We start from the raw sequence: 21,815 nt of genomic DNA, 5'->3' as shown, positions 1-21,815 counted from the left end.
ATGCTTCCAGCCCGAATAAATTCCTTCTCTCTTGAGGTCTGCCCAGTAATCAGCTTTTATATTGCAAGCAGCAGGCTCAATCTCTGTTTATTCCTTCATTTTGAAAATCTTGTGATAGAAAAGGCAGGTGGAAAAAAACCTAAACACATTGTATGGCAGTATTAGTGTGTAAGAAGTATCTGAAGGTTTGGAATTTTTTATAACATTGCTGAGTGAACTGCAGCAGTGTTCTTTTTTAATGTGCATGTTTTTCTTATGCTATAAATAGTGACAGATACAATAAGCTAAGTTTTACAGTCAAAAAAAAATTAAGCTGGGAGTGTTTTGGGGTTTTTTTAATCCATATCCTTTTTTGTGTATGTAGACAGAAACATCAATGCAATGAAATGAGGCAGTGAAATAATGTATTGAGTAAATACACATGAATGTACAAATGTACAGATTTTTAGTATATGTAACAGGTGACAATGTAATTAGAAATGCAAAACATGGAATTTTTAAGTGCTTGCTGAAGCACTAGCTTGATCTTTTCTTGGATATTTTTTGGATCTTGAAATAATTCTCATTGCCATTAAGAAAATGTCATAGTTGTGAGATCAGATTTTGGAAGGATCTTTGTTTCATTTAAGACATTTCTGAAAAGGGTGTTATATTCCGTTGTTTATTTAATAAAATTCTGTCTGGCACAAGGGCTGTGTCCAGAAATGAGTCTGTCCAGCAAGGGCTTTGAATGTCTGTGTTGATTAACATTTGCAGTGTCTTGGTACACACAATGGAGAAGTATTGCTGAATTGTATCTGATTACTTACTGAAATTATTGAAATTAACAATCCAATTACTTATTGAAATTAACAGTAAAATTTCCTATAAAGACTGCTGATAACAGTCCGTGGGCCTTTCTCCCACCTCCAGAGGATCAGATAATTTACACATGCCTATGCTGAGTCCTGTGACCCCTCAGAAGGCCATTGACTGCACTAGAAAATTCTGTGAAGATAATATGTGATTACATATGAGTGAATGCAGCAGGATACAGCTGGCAAAGTACTTATTGCTACAGAGAGAGTGTGTATTTTGTGGTGTTTGAAAGCAGAAGCTGCCACAACTCTTCTGCTATTTAATTTAAATTTGTAGGTTTGGGTGTTTTGTTCCTCAGATTGAACTGTGTCATTTTTAAGAGCTCGATCTACTGTTTTATTATTGGATATTTTTTTGTGTTTAAATAATAGTCTCTGGTAGCTTTTTCCAAAATTTGTTGTTGTTTTTACAAGTGTAACTGCATGTTGACATATGAAAGCTTTGTGAAAAGTTTTAACTACACTTCCTATGTCACATTTACATCTACTGAACATTCTCAATGGCTTCATTGTTCCTTAAGTGTGCTTAAATTACATTTTCATTATTTTTATCAAAACAAAATGAAGAAATAAAGTTGTTTATTTCTTCATGTTTATCCTGAAGGCAATCAGTGATAAAAATAAATGAGTAATAATACAAAAAGTGCTTATAATTCTGCAGGTGTTATGAAGTGTATTTATGAAATTAGCCCAGTAGATGCTGCTTTTGGGAATACTTTCTTTTGGTGTAGGGTATGAAGAAATCTATCTCAAACCGTTTTGTTTGCCTATAGAAAAGCCTTCCAGTCATCAAATTTTCAATATTTAGAACAAGTTGACTCATGGAAAAGGACAGGACTGATTGATTAGACACATCATATGATGCCGTTCAGATTTCCAAAATAATGTATTTTGTTGTACAAGAGATAACATGATTTGCTGGAAGGCAAAATATAAGAAAACTGTTACATTCTTAGAAGTAAAAAGAGCCTGCCCTTACACTCTAGAGAATGAAAAGTGAGAGTGTTATCTTTGAAAATCAGTCCAGGGCACAAATGATGGAATTGAATCCCTTCATCCTTTTTTCCTAGCAGCTCCTTTCGCAGGCCCCTGGTGTCTCAGTGCACTCACTCCACACTCACTGTTGGTGTCCCAAGGAGGGTGGGCACTGGGAACTGTGCCGGCAGAGCCAGAGCATGCTGAATGACTGCACTTTTTAAATATTTTAATTATTTTTTTACCTGCACTTATATGTATGTAACATCAGTTTGATAAGAATTCACCATTTCCTTCCCTGTCAATTGCAATTTCTCCCTGACATTTCCTTCAAGATTGCGACTTTAGGAGTCTCACACAGCTGCCCCTACAGCAGAAAGGGGCGAAAGGGAAAAAAACCCCCTGAAATGTTTTATCTTCCCTCAGTGGAATATGGAATTTCCTGCATTGTTCTCTGGGTGTCTGGGATAGGCAAAACTCCTGTGTAATTCACTAACACATTTTGCATAAATATTTGAGACAGAGTTTTAAAACCTCTCGTCCCCTCCCCCTCACCCCCTGCCCATTTCATAGCTAGAAACAACCAGGAGCTTTGTATCAGTGCAAAAGCATTGCTCAGTTCCCTTTGGTTCCAAATCCCACCATATAACGTTTTTAAATGATGAGTTTTTCAGTGTAAAGCATCACATTAGGTGTCTCTATGTAACTTGTTTTACAAGTTCTTCTTTTGAATGTTTCTTTCCTTTGGATCTGTGTTTGATTAAATCAGTTGTGCAAATGGCTGTGCTGGTGTCAGCAGAACCAAGGCATGGGCTGTAATCCCTGGGGTTTGGTGGCTGCAATGGTGAGCTCAGGTGACCTTGGGGCTTGTAGCTCTAAACCCTGGAGGAAAAGGCACTCCTGAAACAGGAATTATGCCCTGGCAGTGCTTGTATGGCACTTGGTTTGTGACCCAACCCTCAGCTGTGCAGGGATGGATGGGAGGAGTGTCAGGCTTTGGGCTGGATTTTGGAATACCATCCTCTGCTCTGAGTTGGACATGGCTCTCTATGGGCTAGACAGTATCCTTGCATCCTTGAATTGAGCTTAGACTATGTTGCTATTCTGAGCTTTATGTTTTGGAGAAAAACACCAGATTAAAAAGAAAAACCAAAGATTTTTCAAGGTATTTCTTTTCCTTATTGCTCCCTGAAGAGTGTTTTTCTTTTCTCTCAATTCTTTTCTTCATCTCAGGTAATATTGATCTTCTGCCTGTCTCTTCTGCTTTGTTTCAGAGTGGCTTATATACTTCCCCAGTATTTTCCAAAGCTAGTAGCCAGCTACCATGTGCATGCAGCTTTATTTTACATAGTATTTGGAATTCAGTGTTACCTAATTTTTAGCTAGGATTATTCTCCTCCCCATCAGTCTCCTAAGAGATGCTGCAGAAAGATGCCTCATTGCTAAGTAATAGATTCACACAAATGCAATTGGCACTTGGATACAACTGAGAAGCCCTTACTTGTGTGAAACTGCTGTAATGTGTCATATTAGTTTGTCACATAAAGTGATGATACAGTCATAACGTGGTGAAATCAAGCTTATTTGATCTGTAGGTGGTAGTTTGGTTTTATATCCCTGCATAGAAAGAAATTTAGGCTTAAAAGTCTGTGGCTCTGGCAGGTTTGTGCTCTTACTAAACCTCCAGTTATGTGCTCTTACTTGTAGCTGTAGTGTTTCTATTTCTGCTCCTTTGCAGTTCCACACTGGGCAGGCACTGAGGCCTGGTCAGCAAAGCAGATGACCAGGTTCTGTTCCTGGCATTGTTGCTACATGGTTGAGGAAATACCAAGTCACTTCTCTCTTATTTCTTTTCTCCTTTCTTGTAATGGGCATAATGACAATGACTTCTTATACTACAGCTGTAAATTAAATACCTGTAGGTAAACATTTCTTCAGTAAAGAATTTTTAGTCTTGAAAATGAAATATTTCTAAACACAGAAAAGCAAATCTCTGTAAAACCTTGTTTAAGCACGTGCATCTGGTCATCTGGCAGCCTATGCCATTTGGGTGATGAACCCCAGTGTCAGACACAGACATTTTTTGCCCAGAGCTCTTCAGACTACAGATGTTTGCACTGCACTTCTGCCTCAGTGTCTCCCGTCTGGATGTAATCAGTAATCTCATTTGCACTTGAAATCTCCAGAGAAGAGATGAACTGTACATTGCGTCCTCATCCATCTGTGTCCTCGGTGATGTAATCAAATTATTGGTCGGGTGCAGTTCAGTTCCCCTGGTTGACTTGCATGGCGTCAGTGTCACTGCTGAGTACACTTCATTGCCACTGCCACGGTGGCACAGCCCCATGGAAACGTTTTGCAATGTGTTCTGCATTTTGTCAAGGGCCCTGTGGATTGCACATAGGTCAGCCGTGTCACACTTACAGACGGAGCTGCTGTGTGTTCCTTCGGTTCCTGTACATTGTGGTTCTGTTTCCTGAGCCATCTGATCTCTCTTAATGTTACTGGCAGTGGGATTTTGACATGCCAGGTGTAGCTCTTGGTGGTTGGAGTCTTGAGTAACTGGTAGCTTCCATAACCAGTGACTTGAGCAGCTGGTAAATGCAAAGTTCCTGAAAGGCAAATCTGTTTCCCAGAAACATCTTTTCAGTGCCTGAATAGTCAGTATTCACATCAGCCAACAGCCTGATGAATTTTTGAGACAGAACTCTGTGATCCATTCAGTACAACTGCTGCTTCATAGTCCAGTCCTATGAAGGTGGTGTTTTGTAGCCATTCCCTTTTTCCATGTGGGAGAATTAAATGCTGTAGCAGATCCATAGCATAGGACTGAATACTGCTTTTATGAAGTTAAGGAATGGGAGATCGTTCAAACAGAGCTGCCCAAAACACACTTGAGCCCTGTTTGCCCTGCTCAGGATTTACCTTAAGATCACAGATATTGCAGGGTAAAGTATCTGATGGAGTAATGGAACAGCTAATAGATTCTAAGAACAAAAGGTGGTCCCTCCTTGTACCATCCCCTGTCCTACCCTATTCGGATGAGGGCGTCTGACAGGGACTTGCTGTTCTAGAAACACTCTCCAGCTTGGGAGCAGATGTATGATAGTTACTGCAGAGGGTGTGTCTGGGAAGGCTGGCATGGGACAAGTGTGGGAAAATGTCCCTTTGGTCTTGACTTCCTTTGCAGGCCCCCTGAAATGGTCATTTTGGGCTGCAGATGGCAAAGACTGGAAGAGTCTTGAGTGTACTGGAAAATGCTGGACTGCAGTGATAGACTGTTAGTGAGACACTCTCTGTTGAGGGTTTGTTTTGGACAAATGTCAGTGTAAAAGGACACAGAAAGGAATACTCTGGGAGGGATCAGCATTCTGTAGATCTTGGTAGATCTCAAAAAGGTGGCCATGGGCTGTGGGCTGGCAGAATTAACAGGCAAAAACATAAATACTGAGTTCACACTTGTTTTGATTTAAGTGGCTTATGCCTGTGTGCATGGACTCCTAAACATGAATCAGAAGCCTTGCCAAAATTTGGGAGTGTGTGAATGCAACATATAATAGCATACCTTATGTATTATAACATAAAATACCCCTAATAGTAACATTGCAAAATCTACTTTGCTTTCTCATGGATTCATGCAGGTTCCAAAGACCAACCAGGCGTGGGACACTTAGAAACTGTACTGCATTCTGCACTTCCATAAGGCAGGCTCTGTAAAACTCCAGGCTGGGTGAACTGTTCCAAGGGAGCAGCAGTTAACACCCTCTGTCCTAATCTCTTGTTACAGTGATATATAGGGAGATAATTGCCAGTTCACTTGACTGATTAACGTTGACATGAAAGATCCATAATGTTCGAATGAAAAAGGAAGTGCAAAACTGGCACACTGACTTCTCTGATCAGAAGAAACAACGCAGAGAAAGTTTCCATTCAAATAATGCAATAAATTACCCACTTGACTAAAGTATTGAGCAAGGTGTTGATATTGATACCTCCCACTCCTCCCTTAGAGAAAAACTTTTTTTTAGCACCTGTGATAGTTAATTAACTATTTTAAATGTGCCTCTAAAAATATTAAACAGTTGGGGTTTGTGTGTTGGGGGGTGGTTTGTGGGTTGTTTGTGGAGGAAAGTTGGTGGAAGTCTGCAGTTGCGAAGACAAAGAGTACCAGTGCCTTCTCTTTACAGGAGAAGAACAGAAATTATAGGTGTATCTGACACTGAGTGAAAAGCCTACCAAGGGCATGAATAGTCATTTTGGGAAGGGGATTCTCCTGTGACAGAACATACCTTCTGTTCCATGGCATAGCCCTGGCACAGAAAGACACAAGGAGATGTAAAGATTTTATCAATGGTGGTTTGAAAAAACCTGTGTGACTGCCTATCATTTCATCATTTGTGGGTAATGAGGAAAGCCTGTTCTCCTGCCAGGAAAACTTGCATGGCACCACACGACGTCTTTTCTTCCCTGTGCCTCATTTCTAGAAAAGTAGTATTTAATGCTACAGGACCACATGAGAAGTGTAGTTGGGGAGGGGAAGGAGCTGTGTGGAGAATGTGTCCATGTGCAGATGTCAGCAAGCTTTCAAATTCTAGTGAGGATGAAGCACGTTTTCATTTAAAGATGCATAGGGGATGGAGTGGAATTGAGTTAGGATAGGTAGAAAGTAAGGTACATGCTACCAGGCCTGAGGCACCTAAGCTGAAACTCACAATTTTACAGCAATTTTAATTTCTTTTTTTAATTTTTAATTTTGCTTCTAAATAAAGTCAGCTAATACAATCCATGTCTGTCTCAGACAGTAAACTGTTTTCTGCTCTATTAATATGGATTGAATACAAACTAATGCCATTAAATTGGCAGAGTGGAGCAGAGCAGAAAAATTCACTAATTTTCAGAGTTTTTTCTTGGTCTTCCTGATTGGCATAAGTTTTAATGTCTTCTGAACATGTAAATGTGTAATTGTCTGTCCACAAAATTCTGGTGGGACATAGCTCAGCAGCTGTGAGTTTGAAAACGGGCAAAGCAGTTTTAGGTTTGGTGACTTTTTATAGTACCTGGCAGATTTGCAGGATGTCTGAGATCCACTTCTTCCTCGTGCAGTGGTGATCCAGAAGGCAAACCAGGCTTTTCTTGCAGGCTTTTACAACTTACTGAACAGAAAGGGTGTTGCTGGATTTCATTCTTTAAACTTTGCATTGGCTACAAGCTGTTGACACCAGGGTTCCAGCAGCACAGTGTAGGACTCTGAGGATGCCTTGCCAAAGACCTTCCAGTGCCTGCACAGGATTCCTGTCCTCATTTCAAACTCATGGCAAGGATATTGTAAAGATATAGGACATGCAATATTAATTAATACATGTTACATTTATCTTCAAAAGCGACTTCAAGTATTTGCAAAACCTCTTGTCAGTGTTTTTAGAAAGCTAGAGTGGAGTAGTATAGTAGTAGTATATAAGTATCATATGAATATCAGCATATTTATGTCACATATAAATACAGTAGTACACAAATATCACTTGCAGATATCACCCTGAGACTGAAGTGCACCATGTCTTTGCCCTGCCCCTGCAGCACCATGACTCTGCAGGGGTGTTGGAAATGCCCCTCAGCCTGCAGGAGCTGCAACACACCCCGAGGAGTGCAGCATCCACCTGAAATTCCAGAGAGGATTTTACACTGCATGGCACACACTCCATCCAAGAGGATCAGAGTGCTCCACATTATCCAGCATATGAGGTTTCTAGGTAGAAAGCTGTGGCCTAATACCACTTCCTGGGGCCTCTTTGAGAAGGAAAACAGTCGATCCAGTGTTGTGGAATAGCCTGTGGCCACGACAGTGCAGCACCTTGTGGTTACCTGAGGCCAAGCACAGCATTTAAAGAAGTAATGTCCCCTGAAGTGATTTAATAGTTGTCTTTTGTGCTGGCAAATATTGTTGGCAAAATCCACATTTAAAGAGAATTAAAGTCGAGAACAATTATCAATTACTCCAGGCCACAGAACATTACAGAGCTATTATAAGTACCCAATGAACAGGATTTGCAAAGCTGAGGGATTTTAGAATTGAAGTGAAACTCCTCAGAAATCTGAACAAAACAAAAGACAAATAAAGGTCACTGAGATTCCTCTGTCTCGTATTGTTCTTTATGTGTTCCTCTGAACACTGCACACAAGTTTCACAGGGGACATACTTCAGAACTTTATCTTTCCACTTTTCATGTCATATATATCAGTGTTCTTCCTCTATAGCATGAATTATTGTCTGTTTGTTGGCCATATCCTCCTCTTTTATTCTTCTTCAGCGTGAGATAATCATATCTTTGAAGAATTGGTTTTCTCGTTAAAGAACTCAAGGTATTTTTGTCTTGTTGACTATATTTTTTTCTCTTACCTGGATTCTTTTCAAGAAGCTTGTTTACATTTTCTTCACAGGAAGTGCCTTTTTCAGGAGATTTTCCATTGTCCTCTGTGACAACAGCACTGCAGTTTGCTTACAGTGAAATTGTTGAAGTGATAAATCCCTGAAACTTTTTATATTAACGTTGACTCTCAAACATTGTCCAAGTAGATTGAGGTGACATGGGGAGGCACAAGTGCTTGTGTTTGTTTATGATCAGTCTACACCCCATCTCTGTTGTGACTAGGGAACCTTGGTCCTTTGAACAATAATTTAATTGAAGGTAATATCTTGGTATCCTGGAACTCCATAGAAATAATAACCATTTCAGTTGCTGACAGTTTGGAATGAAAGTCTCTAGGGAAGAACAATTCAGCTGAATGAGAAAAAGAGGCGTTTATTTTTAAAGAATAGTATCAAACCCCACAAAGCTTGCATATACAATTTGAGTAAAGCTGGTATAAAAGATTTCAATGAGTTTTAACTTTGTGATAAGTCTAATGAGCCTGCCAGGGTTCTTCAGAATAAAAGTGCTGGATTTCTTCAAGGGCCAATTACTTTAGGTTTTAGCCAAATTAATTTACATCTGACAGGGAAAAAATACTGCATATCTGGCCTGGGGATGTGCATATGACTTTCCTATTCTAAGAGGGAAATTTCTTTTAGCCACAGTTGGTATTTTTAAATTCCTAAACTGTAAAAAGCCCTTCAGAAGGAGAAGGAGAAAAAAACTGCCTTTAGAAGGAAATAAAGCATGTAGAAATATTAACAGCTACACCTTATAATCTTGACTCTTCCTGCTCTGATTGGATATTAGCCAACACATACATTATTCCTGAGAGATGCTTCTTACCCTGTTTATCAAAAATCCCAATAATGTGAATTCACAGCTTAATTATGTAACCTGCATATCCTTCTTTGTGCTTAGCAAGCTTTCGCAAGGCCAAGCCCAGCCAACATTCCCTTTTTGTAAATTAGTCCCACAAACCCCATGGGGAGTGCCCTGGCATGCCCTGGTGTGGGACATGGCAAAAAGGGTGACTGACCCCATTAGCGCCCATCTGCAAATGGATGTGTGTTGTAAGAATGCCTCCTCCATCTTCTCTCCACAGGATGAAGATGCCCAGGTCCTGACCTTCCCTTCCTCAGCCCTGTTTTGTCAGAGCTCATCATTCCTTTCTCCTCCTGGGTTCTCTGCTCAACCCCATCCATCCTGTGGGTGTATCCAGGCTCGGCATTCTGGCTGAACTTTGCCAGCCTGGGCAAAGCATCCATCCTGCTCTGGTAAGGACAAAGTCAGCTCGAGTTGTCTTGGTGCTTTAAGAAACAGAGCAGCTGCTCTCACTGTGGTTACTTAATTGCATCCATGTTCCATGTGCTGAATAACATTTCCCACTTACAGAGGAAGATTGGTAGACGAATGCCCTCCTTCCTCCCAAGCTGGGGGCAGGGGAGGACATATGAAGATGTTGTATCTGTAAAAACAGATGTGTTATTTAAATGCTGCAAGCTAAACAAGGAATAATTAAGGTTAACGTGCTGCCATTTGAGTTCTTAAAACCACATATGAGAACAATGTCTTAGACAGAAGGATCTGGTTTAAGTTCAATTGTTACTTGCTAAACTTGCCTGACTGAATGGAAAATAATTTGGTTGGTTGTTCTTTGAGGTGGCAGGTTTAAATATCAATCTCTTTTATGCCATTTGGGTTTTGCTTTCAGTGCAATTCCTTTAAAATACAGATTGTTGTCTGGCTAAATACTGAAGCCTTCTACTAGAATTGTGAGTGTTTAAACCATCTGAAACCTTGGCACTATATATTAACTGCCTTTTCCAGAAGAATCTCACCCAGTTGCAAGTCTTAATCCTAAGTTTTCTTCTTCTATGTTACACTTTTTTACTGTCCACAGTGGGTCTAGAAAGGGAACCCTTTATGAATGCTAAAAGTGGAGTTCCTGGAGCTGCTCTTTCCTTGGGGCAAAAATAAGTGATGAGTGTGACAAGTAATACGAAAATTGATTCTGATCTGTCAATCTTTGAGGATAGATCTTTTTGGTCAGGTATTCAGGCAGCTTGAAGTCTTTCTGGGGAATTGGACTGAAGGGAGGCTTTCATCTGGGTCTCCTTCCTAAGACAGTGTCCAAATCATCAGCCTGTGGAAATGCAGACAATAAGCATGTGATAAAGTATGCAAGCTATTCCATCAATAGTAACCTGTGGTCATGGATTCACTTGGTGGAACTAGTTCACTTTTTAAGGCAAATTTTACTTTTAATAGGTGATATTTCTGCATTTCCAACTAGGGGGTTTTTTTTGGTGACTATAATCTTACTAGGTGCATATTCCCTTCCCTTCTCTTCTGTGTGCCTGCAGAGTGTTATGCCAGGGTGCCAAGGGCAGAGCCCTTTTCTGATGGAACCATCATGCATTTGCCTTTCTTGTGGTGCTGAACCCTTGAATCCTGCTTTCCGCCCGTCCAAGAGAAAGGGATAATAGTCTTTCAGGATAAGAGCCAAAGCTGAAATACCTACCAAATGTGCCAGTCAGCTGAAATGCTTCTCCTCCTTCTTACTGCCCAAGAAGACAAGTGGAAAAAGAACATGGAAATGAGAAATAGAAGATTTGCAGTAGCCTTCAGTAGGTCACAAGGACTGTTTTTACCCTTAGAAGTGCTTGTGGGTGAAGAGCAGAAGCTGTGCTCTTCATCTGATAGTGGCTTTGGCTGTGGAAATGGTCAAGGGGAAAGAGAATGAGGATAGAGAATTAGTGGGATTTAAGACTGGAGAAGAGCATGGTAATAGTATGTAAAATGGCCATCACATCTTGAGAATCCTGGTACACTTTTCATTATAAGTCTGAATGTGTATTATCTAATTAAACATTCATCAAAGGTTTTGTCAGAACTAATTTACTCATGTCTGTCTCCCACTCCAAATTAAAACAATGAAACCAAACAGCTAATTCAAAGCCTTCTGTAATTGAAGTCCTTAAAAACATTCCACATGTAATTTTTTTAATAAAAAAAATACAACAGAGAAATACTTTGCTAGAGTCACTTTATGTCAGCTAATCCCACGTGAAAACAAAAGCTGTTATTACTGTGAGGTCACTGTGAAAGAGAGGTTATGAGTGCAGTAAACGAGACATCAGCATCACATGGTGGCTGCTGGGTAGACAGAAAGCCTATTTATATGGCAAGCAGAGGATGGGAGAAAACGAAGGCATTCAGGGATTCTGATGGCAAAATAGATCACCAGAGCCCTAAATAGCTAAACTGTCTAATGCCTGAACAATTACAGTGATTCAGTAAGCTTGGGAGCTTTTGGTTTTGCTTTGTAGGAAGCAGAAGTCAGTAGAGGATGAACAGATTTGACTCAAGAGGAAGACGTTGAGCAAGAAGTTTTTGTCCATGTTCCTGAAAATAGTTGGGGATTTCTTCACTGATGACTAATACCAAAATGAGCTGCTTACAAATCTGGGAATAAAAAGTGTACCAGCATTAGAGGAGAAATAAAAACCATGTGTGCCTATTATGTCAGGGTTTTCATTTGGGTGTAAAATTTCATTTCAGTGAGCTTCCCCTTGTACTGTTGCACAAGGAGCAAGGGATAGTGGGACACTGAACAAGATTTGAATAGAGACAAATCTTTGTCTCTATTCAAATAAGTCTGAGAAAAAGTTTTCAAAGCATTTAGGCTCTTAAATATTGACTTCAGTTTACTCTATGTGATGGCTTGTCAGGGTATTGATCCTGGTTTTCAAGAGTGCAGAGTGAAGTCCTGTGCCTTGATTAAATATGTATGTGTATGTACCAGGATATTAAAAGACACAAAGTAATAAAGCATTTCTGCACAAAGATGATTTTTTTCACCTTTTTGAATAATAAACTTGGTAAGTCAGATGAGCTTTGTAACTACATTATTAGCTTCTGTTTCTTTCACACCTTGGCTTTTCCTCCAGAGGCACTGCTGCAGTGATCTAGACACTTAAAGGTATGGGCTCATAGTCACGTTTTTAAGTTTGCTTCCAGAGCAGTGGCACTTCTGTTAACGTGTAATTGCTCTATTGTACTATACTCTGTTCCTTGAGAAGGGTTTTTCCTTCCAAGAAACTGGTAAGGTTTCAAGGTTCTTTCTTTCATTTCCATTCTTATTCTTCAGCAGGAACTTGTGTGAGAATCAAATCCTTTGTACTAGAAATAAGTGTTGCACTAGTGTTAGATGATAATTGTTGTGGTCTTTACTTCCAAACAGCTTCTAATTTGTTTAATCATTGTAACTTCACTTTTTTGCACTAACTGTTGCACCGATTTCAGGGTTTTCTGGTCAAGGCTCATGTTGTGTTGTGAAACATTGGTCTCTCAGTTTCTGACTGACTGCTTTCAGTTTGGTCTAAAAAGGATTCCAAGACTTTGTCCACAAAACACTGTTTGTCAAAATTGCTATTACAGTGAAATTACATGACAATTCAAAAAAATAGGTTAATGCTCTGGATGTTTGGTCTTACATTAACGGGGGCGTTTTTTTTTCAGTGTAGCTTAGTTCATTTACTTGATATAAGCTAAATACAATAAACATTATTTTAATCTAAGCAAAACTATTTGGGCAGGCATTTTGCAGGAATTTTGCTAACATTGTTCCAAGCACACCTTCAGTGATTGGTAGAACTGGGAGCATAGACAAGCCTACTTTCATCCTAGTCCCCAGGAACAGACAGGCAGATTATTACATCAGCAGGAGCTGGATTGGGTTTTGCATGGTTATTTACTGCAAGTACATGGGCATCCTGGTTCTGTTATGCTCCTGTCACTTAAATTTAACACTGAAATACATGGATTGAAAAAAACATCAGAACTAATTGTTCCAAGCTCTCTGATTTTTCCATATGCTAATACTCATTTTCTCTAAATTTATTGGATGTGGATTGTAATGTAGCAGTGAAGAATGTACACTGACAAAGAGGTAAAGATGTGGGGACACACTGTGTCCAACATCTAAGAGTTAGATCTCATGTCTGTGTTACATTGTCTGTTTTCCTGTGCTTCCTGTAAATATCTGCCGTATTTACGGCCTTGAACTGCCATGAAGTTTCTTATTGAAGTAGTTACACCACTCTTAGGAGAACCACTTCTGTCTTCTGTCCCTTTCATTAGTAAGAACCTGTGAAAACAGAGACTGTGGAAATTACAGAACTGCTTGCATCATGTAATGTAATTGAATGATATAATGACAAACCATCAAATACTTTCATTATAGGTAAAACGATAGTGATCAGTGGTAAGCCACCAAAAGCCAGGGAAAGGAAATGGGTAAGGAGAACTTTCAGCATTCTTTATAAAGTGTTCAGCTAAGTGAGCAGGCAAACTGGAAAAGAGAATGTCTTATATTTTTACTACATTGGCCTGAATGTAATGTATATGTACATTCGTTTGGTTTATGCTTCTATTTGCATCTCATGCGATGATTCTTTTATAATTCAGTACCTGTAAACCAAAGGAATTAGGTATTTGAATAAGGGGCAAAGGCATGAAGTAGACGTGTCTGTTGGGAGAAAAGGGAAGGCTGGGAACAAGTAATGTGGATGCAAGGTTTCCTTTCAGAGGTCACTACTTTTTCTCTCTCTTTTTTAATATTTGGGGGAGGGTGGTCAAAACAACTTTTTATTTAACAGTTTTAGTGGGTGGATTGTATACATCCTGTTTCTTCTGCAAAAAAAACATCTGGATTGCAAAAATCCTCACAAAAATCAATCTGACTCAGTCCATTTGTTAGTGGTGTCAAAGCAGCTGAGCAGATATGGAAATTATGTAAACCCATATACATTACTCTGGGGTACTAAGCAATGAGTTCCATACGTCCAGGTGGGCTGAGAGATGCTTCCCATGGGTTAGGTTTAATAGATATAAAGCAAAATAGATGAACAGAATGGCAGATACAGTTTTAGCTGCATTTTACATGGTTTCAGGCTAGAACTGAGGTTGCAGTTCTGCTTACTAAATTCGGTACTTATTATTTTGGAATTTGTTGTTTGTTGTGTTGGTTTTTTCTTTGTGAAAGAGAGGGAGAAAATTCCACCTGTTTATATCCCTTTGAAAAGGTCAAACAGGAAAAAAATCTCAACTAGTATGGATATTTTTATTTTCCATAGGCAAAATTTCACTGTATTCCAAAAAGAAGAGTAAGAACCATGACAAACCTTCTCTCTCTCCACTGGCTTAGGGAGTCTTGTGACTCTGTAGCTGCTGAAGACGGTAGTAACCTGTGATTCCAAGTGCTCTCTTTTACATCCAGAACTGCATGGCTCTAATCCCTGGTTGTGGTAGTACTACTGCCACATAAATTGTAACCCACACCTTTCTGCTGGTCTGTCATTGATTACTTTGTTTCCTGGGTACAATTTCTGGTCAGATTATTCATTGCCTTTAGAATTTCCCATTCTAAACTCAGTATGGATATGTAGCATTTTGCTTCAGACTTGGTCTTAGGGCAACTTTTGTACCTCTTAGTAGCCTTAGAAATCTGCAGTCAGAGTCAGCAGTGTGGTTATTCAGTGCAGTCCCTGTACCACTTCAGTTTGTTTTCGTGACTGTTTTTCCTTTTAGTAGAACATCAGCTCAAGAGCTGAGACAATTCCTTTTTCTGAGACTCCAGCTGCTGTTGTGCAGAAAGGCAGGAACTACAAGGCTGTTTCTCTACCATGCAGGAGAGTACTAATGCTTTCCAAGATGTGTTAATACTGTGAAGAATGACTAAACATGGCATCCTGGGAATTTTGCATTTAATTAATTCCTTTCCCTGTGTCTATCTGCTTTTCTTTCTCTCAAAGACTTACAGATTCCCTTTCTTACAGGTCAAAGAATGGTTCAATGTGAAAACCACTGTGTGTGCTTTCAGCACTGCACTTACTGTAAGAATTCCCAGTTGGAATTCAGTTTGCTGCTTGTGGCTGACATGCCCAGAAGGACACGGTTCAAGTGCTTTCACAGTCTTACAGTTAAGACTCTGGTAAACTCATGAAACTTTAGGACTTTTTTATTGTTTTAGAACAAGCAGCTGTGACTCAGCAATGCTTTAGGATCCAAAGTGCTGAATACAAAGATACGTATTTTTACATACTCACCTGTTTTTATGTACTCAGCTGTCACATCTGAACAGACACTGGTAGATACTTCATGGGGAAATGGGTAGGAAGCTCTTCTTTCCTGCTGCATTGACCACGAGGCTTTTCTTGAAGGTGATAGATGTACTAATTTCTCATCAGTTACCCATTCAAATAACTTTTTAAATGCAGATGGGAGGTCTGAAGTTTACACTATTAGTAGACCTTGGGTCATCTCAGTTTTTTGGAGGTGGCACAGGTGACTTCACCAAAGTTGTTTTGCTTCAGTAATCTGCCTTACTTTCACTCCATTGTCGTGGTTCTGAAGAGAGATGGTATTTGCCCAGTGCAAGGCACTTGTACATCCCCTGTAAACTCTTCACCTTCTGAACAAGAAAAACAAGCTCTGTTTTCACCTGAGAAAACTCATGGGGTGTCTTGTGTGTTTCAGAACATTTAATTCTGGCAAGAACAGAGTAGCAGCCATGACCAAGAAGTCATTTTCTCTTGAAAGTAGGTGTGCATGCACATATTGTCCCCTGAAGTACCTTGAGATGCCATAAAGAAAGACTTTACTTTTCCTTTTCCACTTCTTCTCTGGGACTTCACAGAGCCTGTAAACTCCATCAGAGCTTGGCAGAGAAGACTGTGTGTGATTTTCTGAGGTGTGTGTTTGCATTCTGCTGGGCTGCTGACACTGAGCTCCCTCACTGCTGGTTCTCCAACACCAGCCTCCTCTCCTCTACTGAGGAGCCAGGCACCAACATCCAAATGCAGCTGAAAGACAATTCTTGTGTCTGTCCTAGTAAACTAGGTGAGGCCAAGATATGGGTGACTCAGACACTGGATATCCATCCCATGTTTTTAAATTTTAAGTGTGCATCTAGCACAGTTTGAGTCCATGCAATCTCTCTCCTAAACCATGATTGAGAATGTTTATCCTGCCAAAGTTCAAGCTTGTGAGCTTTGAAGCCATCTGTCTTGTGTGTAGGAAATCACTGGAGCTCTTCTGCTCTCTGTTTTGCCGAGTTCAGCTGTAAAGGGCACCTTTGCTTTCCTCACCCAGCTGCCCCTCTTTGCACAGACCCGAGCCTACTTTCAGTGAATCCTAAAGCCAGTGGAAGATGTTGGGAAGGAACTGTTCCTCCCACCACTAGTAACTCATGCCAAGTTGAGCAATGTCTAGCTGCTAATTGCAAAACTTACATTTAATAAAAAATACTGTTTCAGTATTTGCATATAGTCCAACTTATCATTTTAGTAACAGACCAAAGGGTTTAGGCGTTTAGAAAATGCTGCATCTGTGATCCATGCCTGGCAGGTGTCCTGGTAGGGATGGTCCCATCAGCAAGCAGCAGTACCACCTCTCCCTAATGAGGACTCCACAGCAGATGTGTTACCTGACAAATCCAAGGGACCTGGCTGTTCCCTGACACTTTTGAAGTATTATAAAATGGATAGAGGAGAAAATGAGTGTTGCACATTTTCATCCTTGCTTTCTTAAATGTAGTGGGGTTTTTTGTTGTCTCTGTAATTGTGTGGCTGAGGACCAGGATTTGTTGCTGAAGCTTACTTTGCTTTTGTACTGCATTCGTACGGGCTTCTTTTGGGTCAGGCTGACTCTGTAGGCATGCTTTTTGTCTTGTGCCTTCCTGGAAAAGAAGTTTGCAGGAGTGTTAATTAAATCTGTATTTCCAGGCCACCTGTGTGTTGGTGGTGTTTGTCTCTCTGAAAGTTTAAAAATTTGTTCTTTGTAGAAGACTTGTAAGTTTTCCCATATGTTTTCCTTTAGTTTGCATTTAGTCTAGGTCACCTTATGAAAGTAAATCCTATGCTGTATTTGTTGAAACCTTGGAAAAAATGAGTGGTTTTGGCAAGACAGTAGAGATTCTGTACCACTGCTTTCACAGCTTTGCAGCAATAAAGCTTTGGTTTGTGTTTTCCAGGGCTACAATTGGATTTAAAAGGTTGTAATACAAATGGCAGAATTTAACAAATAACAAATAAAAAGTAATAGCAAATAATAACAGGCGCTTTACAGATGTCCCTGTCTTTATCATTCATCCCCTTCCTCTTCTGTGCCACCCTGGAAATAATAAAACTAGTCCTGGAAAGGGTTGTCCACAGGTTGGATTCAGGGAATCCCCTTAATGTTAAACATGTTGAAATTGGGTTAAATCTGATAAAGGACATCAGAGGTTCAATAAAGTTCAGCGATGTAAGTGCAAATCAGAAAAATCTCTTATAAAGATGCACATCCCCCAGATGTGTGAAATTTAGCTGTCTACAGTGCTTTGGAAACTAGTTTCAAAGTCCTAACTCCAGGTAGGATATATGCTGAATAAACCATAATGTGAACCCAATATATAATATTTATCATATAATGAACCAAAACAGTATTCCAGCTCTGCTAGAAGCATGGGTGAACTTAAAATTCAGTTGATCATGGCCCAGTTTTTAGTTTTGAAGAATGACAGAATCTATGACCACTTGCTTTTGATCAGGTAATTTAAGCAAACCCATACTGATATTTTGAAAGCAAAGGCATTAATTGTCTAGTATTTGCATATATAGCATCTTTCTATTGTGAAATCCCTGGCACAGGATGGGCATATTGTGTTTGGGCCAGTAATGAGTGAAAGAGTTCTACATCAGCATGGTTTTCAGTATGTTGATGGGCATTTTCCCCTATCTTTAACCATATCAGTGGTGCTATATCACCTAGACAGTGATGGGGCACCTTGTTGTGTGTGCAACTCCCTGAGATTTTTGTAGTTCAAGAGCATGTGGATAAAGCTCACAAAGCGAGGCTGCTGCTGCTGCAGTGATCAGCATCTCGTATTTGCCTTCCTGCTCTTCCTGACAGTTGGATGTGAATGCTTTCTGTGACATGAGCTGTCTAATGGCAAAGCCAGTGTTACATTGCACTTTAGAAGTGAGCAGCATGAGCTGTGGGTCTGGAGATGCCATACAAACAGCAGTTCTTACAGCATAAGTAGTCCTAAGGAGGAGCATAGATCCTCGTGGAGCTGGCATGGCTGTGTGAGCTTCTCTCACATGCACAAACTTGTGGAGATGAGCATTTGTTGTTTTGGACCCCATCTAATTCCTTTGATCTTAGCTGGACATTTGTTGGTGGTTTTCTGTAGTCAGTGCAGATGTTTGGGTGAAACAAACCTGTAATGGGGAGTCCATGGTGAATAGTTCTTCAGCTAAGGTAAACTGCCTATTCTTATTTTCCAAACCAACCAAACCAAGCACAGACTCTCTCAAATCTTCTTCTTGAGCTCTGCTTTATATCCATTCAAATGTATAGAAGCCGAACACCTCTGTGACTGCTGTCACACAGAGGCTATATGGACCATTGTTTCTGTATATAGGTATGAGATTTGTAAAGGTTTAAACCCCTGGCTAACATAGTAAGGCCAGAAGTACCAATTCAGAGAGAGAGAGTGCTGCAAAAGTGGAGAAACAGTGATACCCTGGGGTTGTAGAAAGATGAGATCACTCAGGGATGTGTTGAATGCTAGTATTATGTGCATGCTGATGACCACACCTTCCCAGGGGCAGAATCACTTGCTCAGCTAAAGGGAAAATTTCTGAATACAGCCTCTAAAGTTGCAAGAATAATTTGTCCAGGGACAGGTTCATTCTTGTTCGGCAGATTTTTTCAGTGTTCGGCTTGAACAGCAAGAGAAACTAGGAGGACCAGAATTTAGAAAAACAAAAGAATAAAAACACATTAAAATTATAAATCTTAATGGTCTTGTAGAGATGCAGATACCAAGGGGGTTGTTAGAGCTGCAATTAGGAATGCCAATAAGATACCTTACAGACAAATACAGGAACAGGAACATTGGTAGGGAATAAAAAGACATAGTTTTGTTATCCCTTTTTCCATGGATATAATAATAAAAGACAAGTAAAAAACTCAATGCATTGTTTTTAAGAATTAAGACTTTGATTAAAGATGATCTTTACCCTATAGTGAATTTATTCAGCGGCTTGAACCCAACACTAAATATACTTCAGGCCAGAAGATTGCACAGGAAGGACTGAAATCTGGGTTGTGGGAGGGAAAGGAAAGAAACCCTTTTGCTGCCATGTTGTCTTGGATTGATGATATGATAATCCTTTATCCCCTATCGTTGGCTTATATGCCCAAGAAAGAAAAAAATGTGTGGTCCTGTCTCTTTAACTGCACCCAGCCGCAGAGAGAAACGCGGGTTTTTTTGAAAACATTTTCCCCAAGCCTCGCTCCGGGGGAGGATTCGTCGCTCGGCAGAGACTGCGTGCTGGACGGGGGTCGGAGTGAGCTTTGTTCCCGTTTTTTTCCATTCTTCTTTTTTTTTCCTCGTTTGGACCCCTTCTCTTCGATCTGCTTTGCCACCCGGAGACCCAGGAGGGCCAGAGGACAGCAGAGCTCTCCAGGGAGCTCCACCCGGCCCCGGGTGGGGGGCGAGGAGGAGAGGGACTGCGTCTGAGAAAAGGACTTTTTATTCAGGTTGAATAACTGCCTTTCACCTTGTTTTTCCCCTTCCCCTGTGCCTTGTAGGGCACTCTGCGTGGTTTTGTTAAATAAATAGTTTTTTCTTCACTTTTCATCTAAGAGGTTCTGTTGTGGGTGGGGGAGGGGGTGTCGGGGCCCTTCGCTCTCGGAGGAGAGAGTCTTATCATTAACCCTGGACATATTTGGCGCCCAACTTACGGGGCCTTGATTACTTGTTCTACACCTTTTGTGGGGTTAGAGAAAGTGAAGAAAAAAACCCTAATAATTGCATTCTGGTTTTAATCGCTTGGTATTGAATTACAGCCATCAGTAGTCACTATGCTGTTTGATGGGAGGTTGTTTGATGTAATACTGTCTGTTTGGCACATAGGTTTGTTTCCCTACCAACAGGTAGGGGCAATCCTGTCCCTAATGTATAATTTCCACCAATCAGGGACACGACTCCGGCTTGTTATAGTAATGTGTGTGATACTGACGATCTGTAAGAAGGTATGGGAAACAGTTAAAGATGTACATGCTCTGTTAGTTTCCTCCTCTAGTTTTAGTAACATGTTTTGGAGTTTTGTTAGTAATATTACCCAACCTGTTAGAGAAGTAGAGGGTGAAGCTTCCTGGCTCCTCACCCATCTCTTTCCCTTAAAATCTGGTATATCAGCTTTTGAGAATATTCAGTTTCCCCTGGATGTTAAAGAGACCATTAACTTGGTAGTACAGGTGCTTTACCTAGGAGTTTCCGTGTATATGATGTTCAGTGTTACCAGAATGAGGGCTGAGAAGTCCAGAGGGGCTGAGCAGGAGCAGGCACCTAATCCAGATGTGAGGAAATTTGAATGGTGTGGAGTATGGGAGGACATAGGTAAAACTTTAAAGAAATTCTCTGATCCAATAGACTGGGAATTTCCCCCTGGACAAATCCCGAGACCAGCTGAGGTGGGGAAGTATCTGAAAGAGAAGTGCAGAGACAACTGCAGTGCAATATGTTGGGCCCTGGCATATGCTTATCGTACACTGTCAGATATTATAGAACAGGAAGTAAGGGAGCCTAAGCCAATGGCAGTTGCTCCTATTACAAGGAGCAGGAAAGCCCAACTTAAGACTGATCGCCCAGATGACAGTGGGGAGGGACCCTCAAGGCCAGCAACTGAGTCAGAGGTCATTGTTGAATCCATGAATGTGAGAGACCTTCATAGCCTAAGAAAAGATTATGTCCAACGAGATGATGAATCTGTGATTAGTTGGTTAGTCCGTCTTTGGGATGCTGCAGGCGATGTTACACTTCTAGATGCTACTGAGGCAAGGCATTTAGGGACTGTGTCACGTGACCCAGATATCAACCAAACTATACGAGATGGGCCTGACTGCAGCAGCCTCTGGAGACGAGCTATCAGAGCTGCGAGGGACAGATACCTACATCCCGACGATCTCTATTCGCAACAAACCCAGTGGAGAACCATAGAACAAGGGATTCAACGCTTGAGAGAAATGGCAGTGGTAGAAATTGTCTTCCCAGAGGACATAGCAAACCCAGATCCGATTATAGACCCAGATAGGATAGAATGTACACCTGTGATGTGGCGGAAACTCCTAAAGCTTGGGCCATCAGGGTATGCTTCTGCTTTAGCCATTATGAAGCAAGATGACGGGCATGAGACTGTGCGTGATATGACAAGGAAACTCCGAGCGTATGCAGATGTTGTGCATAGCCCAATGAATGCAAGAATCTCAGCTGTGGACACAAATCTGCAGAAACTAGAAAATAAGATAGAGAAGAATCATGAGAAACTCAGTAAAGAGATTAAAGACAGCCTTCTCCAAATCTCAGCAGTACAGACCAGAGGTTCTGCTACCCCACGCAGACGCTCCTCAGCTATGAGAACTGAATATATCCCTTGACATGAGTTGTGGTATTTCTTGTGTGACAGTGGAGAAAACATGAACAGGTGGGATGGACAACCCACTGCTGTCCTGGCACGAC

At 40.7% G+C, this 21,815-nt stretch overlaps 1 protein-coding gene across 1 annotated transcript in view; it reads left to right on the top strand.

Moving 5' to 3' along the window:
* Positions 1-21,815, top strand: part of LOC146442913 (uncharacterized) — a 242,798-nt gene that overhangs the window by 54,468 nt on the left and 166,515 nt on the right. The window contains exon 3 of the mRNA XM_085049734.1: positions 9,345-9,516. The gene's annotated coding sequence lies outside the window, so the exon portion shown is untranslated. The remainder of the gene's footprint in view (positions 1-9,344; positions 9,517-21,815) is intronic.

Source organism: Lichenostomus cassidix, chromosome 1Ab (assembly GCF_008360975.1).
Source record: "Lichenostomus cassidix isolate B80296 chromosome 1Ab, HeHo_3.0, whole genome shotgun sequence".
NCBI lineage: Eukaryota > Metazoa > Chordata > Aves > Passeriformes > Meliphagidae > Lichenostomus > Lichenostomus cassidix.
Note: the sequence above shows the minus strand (reverse complement) of the source record. Positions and strands in the feature narration are given on the sequence as shown.